The sequence below is a fragment of the Oryx dammah genome, unplaced genomic scaffold (assembly GCF_014754425.2).
Source record: "Oryx dammah isolate SB20612 unplaced genomic scaffold, SCBI_Odam_1.1 HiC_scaffold_9, whole genome shotgun sequence".
Taxonomy (NCBI): domain Eukaryota; kingdom Metazoa; phylum Chordata; class Mammalia; order Artiodactyla; family Bovidae; genus Oryx; species Oryx dammah.
In genome coordinates this window covers 38703318-38715716 of record NW_024070193.1, presented here as the reverse complement: position 1 = coordinate 38715716, position 12399 = coordinate 38703318, and the positions used below count along the sequence as shown (strand labels likewise).

Here is a 12399-nt window from a genome sequence, read left to right as displayed (position 1 = left end):
TAAACAGCGTAGATCTGGTAGGAAGCCATACATCTTCCTGTCCCGACGTGGCAAGGTTGCCAGGTAACAAATGTAGAAATACACTCGGAAAACTGTATGTGACAATATACAACCTCCGCTCTGCAGCTGATAACTGAGGGAGTGTTAGAACACTATGTTCTCTTAACACTTGGGCTCTCGGTGTGAAAATAAAATTAAATGGGATATTTCCTCTTGTAAATAGAAGACAAGCATACAACTCACACATGCATCCGCTAATTGGAAATAGTAGAGGGGTTTGCAACAGCCATGTGCAGCACAACCGGGCTTCACTCTCCTGCCCCTCTGCTCCCCCAACATGGATTCCAGAAAACTCACAGAAACACAACTGAGCCAGAACCTCTACTATGTGAGAGGCAAGTTCCCCTCTGACCAGAGAAAGGACACAGGTAGAAACTACGGAAGAGTTCAGACATTGTTATAAGGCCTAATGTACTTTCACTGTGTGGCTCCCAAGTCGACTTTGAGAAATCACTGCATAACCAAGCAGTGACCACTTGCTTCTCTGACCAAATAACCAGCGCTGCCTAGCTTGCCTCCATCAATAACAAGGCAGATGCTACTCTGGAAGATGCAAAACACCACCATGATAAATAAATAAAGAAGAAAAACACCACCGTGGCTGTGGGGTCCTCATCAGCTCCCTGGTGTTGGACCCATGCAACTGCAAGGCTATCCAGTGTGGTAGAAAGTTAAGAGGTTTTTGAGAGAGACAGACCTGGGTACCACGTCTCCGCTCTGCTAACTAGGTGACTGTGGGGAAGACCCCCTGAATCTTTCGGGACTCAGTTTTCCCATCTGTAACTAGGGCTACCCCCCTGCCCAGCCCAGATCAAGTACACAGAGGCACCACGCACTGTGCCTGCCCTAGAAGGCACTTGAATGGAGGCAACCAATCACTTCCTTTTCCCTCTGCAAAAACATAAATATCCTTCAACCTACCCAGGACTCAAATAGGGGGAGGATCCAGGGCATGCACAATGGGCAAGAATTCTAATAAGCCTCACCTTACACCAAACTACATATGATCCTTGAGAGGCAAGCAAAACCCCAAAACTGCAGTAACACGATCTACCTCTTCTTAGGAGCCCCATTAAATGAGCTGCCCTCTGTCTCCACAGAGAGGAAGTTATGTAAGAGACTTTCCTTCCCATTAAGTTGCAGAGACCTGAGACCCTGGAGGCCACCAGAGGGGAAGCAGCATGTATGATGTGTGTAATTTTTATTTGGCAAATGAGATGCCCAGCCTGAAAGTAAAGTCCTTCATGGTTCTCTCCTCTGTCATTCACAGGTCGGTGATATAACCAAACCAAAGACACACATGCCATCTTGGGGCTTCTCTGGAAGGCAGACTGCCCTCCAAAATGAGTACACTAGCAAAAAGAAGAGCAAAGAGGAGCCACAATTCTAATGTGCCCGAAAAACAGAAGCAGGGTCTGCTGGGGGGGCGGCCCTTGGCCCATCTCCCTCATCTCCAGGGAGGCTGCTGGAGGCTTCTCATACAGGAGGCAGCCCTGCAGAGGGGCTGAGAACTCAGGCTCTGGCAGAAAACAAAGCCTGACCCAGATACCAGCAAGCACTGTGACCCTCAGCAAGTACCCTGACCTCTCGGATCCTCTTATCTCCCACCGATCAAAAACGGATGCAGGCAGGACCTGCCCACCCATGACCATCCATAGAGAGCATCGAGCCTCGCTCCTGGCACGTGAGTGCTCAGACTTTAGTATCCATTACGATCACCACCGGGGTTCCCAGGCGGCTCAGTGATAAATAACCCTTCTGCTAATGCAGGTAGACGTAAGAGACATGGGTTCGATCCCTGGATTGGGAAGATCCCCTGAAGGAGGGCATGGCAATTCACTCCAGTATTCTTGCCTGGAGGATCCCCATGGACAGAGGAGCTTGGTGGGCTACAGTCCGTGGGGTCGCAGAGGTGGACACAACTGAATGTGTGCGCATACACGCACACACACAGATGATTACCACCATCTATAGTTATTACAAGGAAGGAAAGACCCAACAAGTGTCTCTGTTCTCACAAGGAGAGTTCTCCACACTGACATTATGTGTTTTCTTTGGGTTCAAATAAACTTCACTCCCTCCCGTACTTAAAGAAGGTGCTTCTCTAAAATGGTGATAACTGTCAACAACACATCTTCACATTTCACATCCTCACGTTGATATTCAGGAAAGAACACGTAAACGAACATTAACATGGTGGCCACATAGAGTCCAGGCTTTTGATTCATTCAGGGAACATTCACTGAGCTCTGACCATGGTCCAAGTGCTGCAGAGTAAGTAAGACCAAAGTGATCTTGGGAGAAATTACCACTCTTGAGGGGAGGGGAGGAGAGGGAAGACAGATAACCAAGAAAATAACCATAAGCAAGGAGTATGTATTAGGCAGCATTCTGAGCTGAGGGCTTTCTGTATATTTTCTCTCTTTTTCCCGCATATATTTTCTCATATAACCCCCAGAATAAGCCTAGAGAGCAGGGTTCTCTGCATTTATTCATTACGGGCAGTTCAAGTTCCCTTCGGCCGACACGTGCAGAGACTTCCCTGGGGGAACTTGGGGTGAAGGCTGACTTGATCTCTGCCTCCCGCTGTCTCACTACGAGCCTCCATGTCAAGTGTGCTGACTGCTAAGTAAATGAACTGCCCACACAAAGAGACCACTGCCTCTGCCCCAGGAGATTAAGATGCTTTCAGACCAGGAGGCAGTTCAAACAGAGCCTGGGGAGCATGCCAGGCAGAGGGGAACTGGGCACGTCCCACACGGAGCACAGGCATCTCAGTACAGGCCCAGGGCTGGCAAACCAGCAGGTGTGGCCGCGGGACAATGAGCTCGGAGGTGAACGTGAGAACCAGAGGGGGCCAGGCACTCAGGCTCCGGTGGATCACCCCAGCAGCCCGTGGATTCCATCCTCCGTGGCAGGGAACCAGGTGGTCCAGGCATGGCTGACTGCAGCGTGGCAGGCAGAAATGTCCCGAAGCAGGGAGGCTGCGAAGAGCCCATCTCAGACTCAGAACTCAGATGGCCCTGAGCCAGCAGGGCCTGTAGGATGTTGGTCAGGGACAGGAGTTCTGAAGCTAGAGCGTTTTGCTTCCAACCCCAGCTCCCCCAGCCCTGGCTGGGTCACTTGGGGCGTGTCGCGCGTACCTTGGGGTGTCGACTGACTTGTGACAAGTCCTAACGAAGTCCCGACTGTGAGAACACTGGGAGGCAGAGTGGGCGCGGAATGAATTCCTGATGGAAATCAGGAGGGAGGAGACGGATTATGTCACTGTTTCCAGCTCGGGTGAGTGACTGCAAGGTGGCGGTGGGGAGTCCGCTGACCTCGATACAGGACACAGAAGGCAGCGGGTGGAGGACCAGAGGGGACGGACGGGCTTGGGGTTACGTGAACTGAGAGCTAGCAGATGTGGAGATGCCCAGCAGGGGTGTGCGCTGAAATCTAGAGACGGGCAGGGAGGTGGGGCCTGGAGCTGTTGGCACAGATGGTAGCTGGGAGCCACAGAGATGGAGGAGGTCATCCAGGGAACTTGAAGGAAAGAAGATGACAAAGAGGCTGTAGACTGGGTGCCAGAATCTCACATATTTTAGGGTGAACCGTAGGTGTCTCAAGGAGTCCCTGTGCTCACCACAAGGAAAACCTCTGCAGGAGGCACAGAAAGTGCACAGCATCAGGCTACCAGGGAGCGGCTGACGTGAAATGTGGGGCCCTGGGGTGGATGGTCAGAGGGCTTTCAGATGAAAACTCAGGAGTCCTGAGCCACACACGTATCACCGGGGGAGGAGCTGCCCGAGCCTGTCCTGCACATCTGCGTTGAAAGGTGGTGAGCAGGATGATGGAGAGAACATATGCCTTTAGCGTAAGGAAGGGAATGGGGGATTCCCCACTGACTAAAACAGGAAAGAAAAAGGAGAGCCCTCTCTTTCCCTGAATTTCCATTTATTAGTTAAGTAAATGGCCAAATTCTCTGGGTACTTAGGATATTAATCACCTGGCTAATATTTACTGCAAACCACTGCTCTACCAAGGAGTGAAGAACCTAGAACAAAACAGTTAAGACACGGTTCTTGGGTCTCCCTGTTACTCCAGTGGCAAAGAATCCACCTGCTAACGCACGAGACACGGATTTGATCCCTAGTCTGGGAAGATCCCACATGCCTCAGAGCACTAAGCCCATGCACCGCAAGGACTGAAGTCCGCTCACCCTAAAGCCTGTGCTCTGCAACCAAGAGAAGCCACCACAGTCAGAAGGCTGCACGCTGCAAGTAGAGAGTAGCCCCTGTTCCCTGCAACTAAAAAAACCCTGGGCACAGCAATGAAGACCCAGTACAGCCAAAAAAAAAAAAATACAAACAGGACATGGTTCTTTTTCTTAGGCGGCTCCCTATCTAGTCAGCAAAGATTAAAAAAACACAAGGGTTGGCAGAGGCTTTCTGTAAAAGGCCAAATGGTAAATACGCTAGGATTTGCTGCCATCCTGTCTCTGGTGCAACCCCTCAGCTCTGCTCTGGCAGCAAGAGAGTGGCCAGACACGACCCTAAAGGTTACTGGAGGGCTGGCTGAGCTCCGGTAAAACTATTTACAAAAGCAGGCACCTGGCTGGATTAGGCCCGCCGACCATAGTTTGCCAAGCCCTGGACTAAGGCATCATGAGCCAGCAGAGCAGAAACTGGTGTGGGCTTAGAAGTTTGTAAGAGGAACTCCATCCTTGGAAGGCACTAGGGAAAGTTAGGAAGAACCTCTTGCTAGAGCTGAAGGAAGAGAAAGAAGGAGGGACAGTTGAGACTTATCATGGATTTAATAGGAGATAAGGATGGGACAACCATTTTCAAATTTTCTGATTTTTTTCTCTTTTTAGTCAAATTTTGGAGACGGTGGAAAACTCAAAGGGTCTCCTGAAGACATCTCCTCTTAGAAACTAATACTGGCTCGTGGATTTTGTAGGAAAGAAGGAGATTAACACTTTTCATCCAAAATGCATGCATGTGTGCTGAGTTACTTTAGTTGTGTCTGACTCTGAACAATCCCACGGACTGTAGCCCGCCAGGCTCCTCTGTCCATGGGATTCTCCAAGCAAGAATACTGGAGTGGGTTGCCATGCCCTTCTCCAGGGGATCTTCCCGACCCAGGGATCAAACCCTAGTCTCATGTCTCCTGTATTGGCAGGTGGGTTCTTCATCACTAGCGCCACCAGGGAAGCCCATCCAAAGATCTCTCCCCACTCCCTGTCGATTGCAGTCCCCTCCCTTAGGGAAGGCCAGGTGAACAGCTGTGTGGAACTGTCCACTTCTGCCTACACTGCTGGCTTCGCTACTCAGGAAAGAAGAAAAATAACATTGGGTCTCTAGTTCCTCCTCTAGCACAAGCCAGCATGCATACCCTACCCTTGAACGGAGCTGTTCCAACCCAAGAGAAAAGGCACATACTGATGCTCTGTGCAGCAATGTCTTGCCCTGGAGGTCCCTATGGCATCCAGTCCCCATCACTTGGACAGCTGGGCAGGAGGGGGGGTGTTCATTCAAGTCTTATATTCCCAACAATGGGAACTATTTGTGGATCCTGAGTCTTCACCTCAAAACATGTATCTAAACCAATAATCCCCAAAGACTCTCGTTCAGTGACACGTCAGTTTCATGGGAATGGAGAGGAAGGGCCCATGTCCAAGGATGATTAGGACCAAAAAGTAGTGACGATAATAATAATAAAACAGAGAAGGAAAAAAAAGTCCCAGGTCAGGGTGCAGGTAACTGGACTGGCTTTCTATTTCATCCAGAGTAAGAAACTAGGACCCAAGGCAAAGAAGCCTCCCCCACTCCTGGATCTCTAAAATCATCCCAAATACAGACACAGTGAGAGGGACTTAAGTGAACTATATGTGAGAAGAACATAAAACAGCACACTCTCCCAAGGCCATCAACCGCTAGACAGAAGTTGGGTTTCTGATAGAAAACAAACTGAATAAAACAAAGCGCATTTTAAATAATAAAGACTGCATTCATATAAATAATCACCACCTCCTTTTGAGGTCCTTCTATGGCCTGGGCCCTGGTTGAGGCACTTTCCAACCGTCAGAGAAGCCCTGGGAGGTGGGGATGGATGCTGTCCTCCTTCCTGTGCGGGAGCTGGGCGGGGAGGTCTAGGACTTTGCCCTGAGCCCTGCAGAGGGAGGTGATGAGACGGGGTAGACTGGCCTTCCTCCACCAAACCTGTGCTGGACAGTCCTATTCCTGCAACTCAACTGGGATGCACACTCTTAGCCCTATGTGACCGTTAAATCGTCTCAACAATTGTGTAAGGAAAGGACTCAGTTCTTCTAACTCCCAGATGAGAGAACTGAGTTTCTGAGCATCCTGAGAAAGTCCAAGGTCACCCCATTGGCGAGAGCAGGGCTGGGACTCTGGCCCAGGTGTTTCCACCACGGAGGCCAAGCTCCCTTCTCTGACTGCCCTTCTGGGCGACGTCCCTCAAATTTCCTGACCTCACACCACCCACTCTCCAAGCATGGCCGACTGGCAGCGCCTGCAGCCTCTCCTTGAACCCGGCTGGGAAGCCTCGCCATCCAGACCTTGCGTGGCTTCAGCCGAAGGGCAGAGGGCACTGAGCCACCTGCCTTCCTCTTATTGTCATGGCAACGGCTCTCACACCCGCCTCCTCAGGCCCGGGAGACAGCAGTCTCCCGACTCCACTGCTGGCCCAGCTCTCTTCCCACGTGGATAAAACCCGAGGTCAGAAAACACCGCTCACCAGTGACTCATTTCTCACTCCCCTGCCAAATACAACACCCTTTTACGTAACTCTCGCTTGCACACCAATCTCCTCCTCCTCCTGGGTTGGTGCTCTGTCAAACTGAGGTTGATCTTCCTTACCAGCTGGCCCTCCATCTCCCGCAAAGGCTAAGGAAACCGCCCTCCCCACCCTCCTCTCCACTCGCTGGGGTCAGGGTGGGCCTCCAGATCACGTGCTCCCCCGCCCCTGCCAGTGCCTTCTTGCGGTGACTTCTTCTGGAGGCAATGGGAGATTTCCTATCTTAAACTGGCTCCTGGGATGACGTCTTAAGCCAACTTCAAAAAATAAAAAAATAAAAAATAAATCAGTGTGCGGTGACGGAAAGGCCACTGGACGAGGGAGCTCTCTCAGCTGAACCCACAGCCAGGTTCCCGACAGCGCTTCTCACATTTTCCAACTCAGGCTGCATACGTGCGGAAAAGAAAATCCTTTTTGGGTGTGTCTGTAGGCTAGACTTGGCATAGGAAGAGCCGTGGGCAGCCATTTGATACATACAATTCACTGTGCTTCTGCAACCGGAAGCAATTAAGCAAAAAAAAATTTTTTTTTTTGATCTGTCCTGTTTATTTGCTGTGGGGTTTTCTATGATCATGTTAGCACATAGATCCCCGAACATCTGCGTGTGCTTAAAAAAAAAGAAACCCAAACACTGGGTGTGCACAAAGATTCCTCCTCCTGCTCCCCAGGTGAGGCCAGCGACCGCCCTCCCTCAGGGAAGAGGAAGTAGGGGAACACCCTCCGTGTGCTGGTGGGAACATCTCAGGAGGAAGGAACACAGACACTGGCAAGGACTCGAAGGACGGATATGCGGGTGCCATGAGACTTGCCGAGTCCCGCGTGTGCCAAAAATTAATTCATAAGCAAATGCTTATTTCATAGTTTCCCACTCGCTTACAAAACACCAAGCAGGAAGGACTTCTTCTGGGGGCTGGCAGGAAGCAAGGTGCACGAGTGAGGGCAGGAAGACAGAAGCTTGACCCCAGGGCTCCCCGGTGTCACCCGTCCCTGGAGAACCCCAGGGCAGGGCACCACTGCCTGTGAGCAGACGGTTTGCTGTGAAGCTTGAGCCACTCTGATGGCACCCAGGTAGAAGTTTTGGAGACATTATCTTCAGACATTATTACCATCAGAGAAGCCAGGGCAGGGACAGAAGCTATTGGAAGACTCGAAGCCCATTATGCCAGGCCAGGAACTACCCTCCATTCAGCTTCGGAGCATTTCAGGGCTTAAGTGATGATTACAAGGTTTCAGAACGAGAGAGCAAATTCTCCCTGGCAGGGCTCCCAGCAGGCAGCTAGGTCCTTAGTTTTGAATTACTATAAACTGAATTCACTGAGGTCTGGACAATGACGTTTAGAGCTTCTGAAGAACTCTGGTGCCCCGTAACCCTTCCTCAGTACAAGGGTGAATTTCATACACCATCAAAAGGGGAAGGTCAGGAGTCGACACTTCTGCAGAAATGGGACTGAATTGCCAGGGAGAACTGAGCTCCCCCAATGCAGATAGAATGGTGCCTCTCTCTTCTGTAGCTGCAGTCCCCAACTCAGGGGCTAGACTGACCCATGGTAGGTGGTCAACTAATGACAACAGGGGTGTTGGGGGGCCAGTAGCCCAAGGTGGCCCTCCACAACTCCCTCTCTTAGTGCATGTGGTCAACTCACAGCAAGAGGTGCAACCCTTTTTCCTTCTGTGGAGCCGGGCTGGTCTCATGGCTGGTTTGAACCAGTAGAACATGGCAGTAACAAGCATTCCAAGTGCAGGCCCTAAAAGTGACTTGATGCCAGCCTTGGCTCTGCTACTTACTGCTTGTCTGAGGGGCAAGTTTTTAACCCTCCAGGCCTTTAGTTTCCTCATCTAAAAAAAAAAGAGATAATCAGGCACCTACCTCCTAGGGAGACTGTGAGGATTAAATGGGATGGTAGATGAGAAGACACTTAAGCATAGTTCCTGGTCCACATGAAACCCTTAATAAATGTTGGTCACTGTCATCATTATGGTTTTTACTTCAATTGTTGTTTAATGATCTCGCTGACTTTTTTGGTGTGCAGTTCTACACAGTTTCAAACACGTATAGATCTGTGTGTCCAAAGCAGGACACACAACAGTGGCATCACCAGAAAGTTCCTTTGAGCTGTTCCCTTAAAGTCAGTCTCTGCTCTGACCTTTGCTGGCAAGCACTGCTCTAATCTCCCGCACCACAGCCTTGTCCTTTGAGAATATCATGTACACAGAACCATCCAGGGCGCCACCTCTGACACTGGCTTCTTTCACTTAGCACAAGGCCTTTGAGGTATACCCATGTAATCCCATTTATCAACAGTCCATTCCCTTTTATTGCTGAGTAGGAATCTGTTGCAAGGACGTACCATAGTTGGTCCAATCACCATACTTTAAATCATTATTTTCACAAGTCAGGGAAGAAAAGAGTTCAGAAATGGAGCCAGCCAGTCATCATTGCTGGATTTTAAGAAAATATCTAAAGTGCTTAAGAAAAAAAAAATCCTGATCCAAAGCAGTAAGGAAGCCAGGAGTCCACCTGCATATGTGTCTCATGCTTGACAGACAGAGGACACAAGCCCAGGGATGACCATCCTAACCCCACACGAAATAGACTTTCGGAAAGTGGGTCTCCCTCCCCTTCTCCACGTGAAGCTTGCTTCACATCCTGGGAAGAGACGCTGGTCAAGGTAAGAGCTCTCCTGCAGCTGTCTTCTTGGACAGCCCTGCACACCCCCTGGTGACTGCGCTGTCCACCACCTGTCACTGAGAAACATGCATCCAGGGGAGCCCACCTGTCCACAGCCCGACACCAGCACGGTGGACACGAAGAGCCGCGGGGCAGTGAGTTCCAGCTGGAAGCCGCCTGCCGGTCATGGCCGACAGCCCTCAGCAATCATTAACAGTCACCGCTGCAGCCCGCGGCCCCCTCACACAAATTTCCCAGCTGCTCACTGACTACTCTGAACCAGCTTCTCCAAAGCAGGACGGAACTGAAATCACTCCCCCCGGGGGCTTCAGGGTGTCTGTCCTCAGCTGGCCCCGGACAATCTGAATTCCAGATTATTCTCTCCAGAGAAAGAGAAGCTCGGGGCTCACAAGGGGGGTCTCACAGGTCAGTTCCAGGCTAGACTCAGTTTTCCCGGAGCCCCAGATTTCTAATGAGGCAGTGAGTGAGATTTTCCCAGAAACCCCTGAGATTGCAGAAGGAGAGGGAGATGGCATCAGGGGAGAACCAGCGTATGCTGAGCACCGTGCCCCAACTCCTGGCAGGGGGCTCACAGGCAACCCAATCCAGGCCCACCCACCCATGAGCATACTGGTAGCTTCTCCAAGAGACAGCGGCCCGACTCCCTCAAAGGCTGGTCCTGGAACTCCACCGTGGCATTTCATCTGGAGCCTGAGCATATGAGTAATGAATGTGTGAAAACGTGAAACTAATATTCATAATTACTTTACAAGATAAAGAACTTGAAGGAGAAACAGCTTCTGTGAGCCTTGCCGTCCCCATCAGGGGTACACTGTGAAAAAGACAGCAGCTCGCCAGTAACTCAAGACTTTGCCATGCCAGCCAGGCTCAGCCCCCCTCGAGCCCTCCCCAGGCTTAGTCCTTACTTGATGGTGTCTTGTCATCTAGACTCAGTAAAAAACCTCCAGAGCCAATGGGGGCAGAGACCCTCTGACCTTCTCACTTCTAGCATCCGCTCAGCGACACGTTGGCCAACAGGCATTAGCTATACATGAGTCCATGGTGCCAGGTGTGAGGTGGGAAGGTGCAGAGTCTCCATTCATGACATCCTGTCCTCACCAGGCTGTGGGTACTTTTTCTCCCCATTGTTTTCTTTTCTACTGAGGTAGAACTTTGAGCTAGAAAGCACACCAGTTCTGTTAGAATAGACTTATACCCACATCACCAGCACAGGTAAACCACACTGGAGAATATCTCCAACACCCCGAAATATCCCCTTATGCACCTCCGAAAACATATCCTCTCCCGCGATATGACCAAGTCTACCACACATTCATTTTGAATTCAGGCTATTAGCTCTCTCCAAATAACTTCTGATTAACTTTTAAATTATTGGACTGTGCTTCTTTTAAATTACTGGATTCCTTCTAGACTGCTTCGCTCAATTTATGTGTCAGATCTGTAGTTCTTTGTTACAGCTCTGAGGCCTCTTGAGGGGCTGCCTGCCCCCAATGTATCCCCAGCCCTGTCTCCTCCTTGTCCCGTGAGTGCACTGACCAGGCGTGCACCACTGGGCCTCCTTGCCATGCACGTGACCCAGCCCCCTACACCCCAGCTCCTGGTGCAATTTCCAACTTTCAGACCCACACCCATCCAACAGAGCCCAGGTCATCCAAAAGCCTTTCACCAACCCCTTACACAGCTGTAGCTACTTCTTTCTAGGGGGGGTCTGTGGTATCCTTCCCGCCTCCTGGATGGCACTGCACGCCATTCTTCCTATGTGCAAGGATACTAAGTCTTATACCCTTGCAAGGTTTCAACTGCTTGAAGACTGAGCTTCCAGGATTAGCAAATTAGCACAGCTTTTCTTTTCTTTTTTTTTTTTTTTTTCGCTTTTTAGGAGGGGATGGAATAACCTAGGGTTTCCAACTTCTGATGTAGCCAGTAGAGAAAAAACCACCACTATCAACACCACTTCAACCGAGAAAAGACACCAGAGCTTAAAATAAATTGGACAGGATATAACCTCAGAATAAACTGGTCAGATGGCCCTTCAAACTCATACATTTGATTTATGAAACTGACCACGCTGCCCTTGTTTCCACACTTGCCTGTGCCTGGAGAAAATCCTCAGAGACTGACTGGCCCCAGTGTCTGGAAACCACGGCCTGGGAGTTGCTAGAGGAGCACCATGCACACAGCAAGTGCTCAGTAAATGTCTAGTTTGACTGCTCCAGTCCCTGGAAATGACATGGTTCAGAGACCAGGAGTGTTCCAGCCCTGCTCCCACGCCAGCACAAGCACCCAGACAGCAGGGGCCGCTCGGAGGTGCACAGCCAGACTCAAACGGCAGAATCAAACGGCAACCCACAGGTCACAGGCGGACTCTCCCACGGTACAAACCTCAACCGAGGGCAGCACGCATAATGAACTTCCCAAGTGTGTGCTGGGCAAGGTGGGGCTGGAGGGTGAGGAGACGGGGCGGCCACAGCCACCGTGCAGGCACGGGGCGCCGGGCTGAGACCCAGGCACCCTGTCTCAGGCCCACAAGAAGAAATACATTTGCACAAAGGACCAAAACTTCATTAATCCAGATTCTGACTTTAAATTCAAGACCAAAAATATAAGGCTGAGTCAAAGATATACGTAAGGGGGAATTTTGTGGATATACACATTATACCTCAATCAAAAGCTATTACCAAAATATGTGTCTGTGTATGTATGTACAAACACACACACAGAGCTAAGTAAACTCTTATTCAGAGCCAACAAAGAATGAAGAATGTATGAAGAAGGGAGTATTACAAATATTTTAAAATATTTAAAAGAATCATCTTCACTGCCATGTCTATATGAAAATTATGTTTCTA

At 50.3% G+C, this 12399-nt stretch overlaps 1 protein-coding gene across 8 annotated transcripts in view; it reads right to left on the bottom strand.

Annotated features, from left to right (window-relative positions):
• Positions 1-12399, bottom strand: part of ITPR1 (inositol 1,4,5-trisphosphate receptor type 1) — a 348439-nt gene that overhangs the window by 98223 nt on the left and 237817 nt on the right. The window lies entirely within an intron of this gene.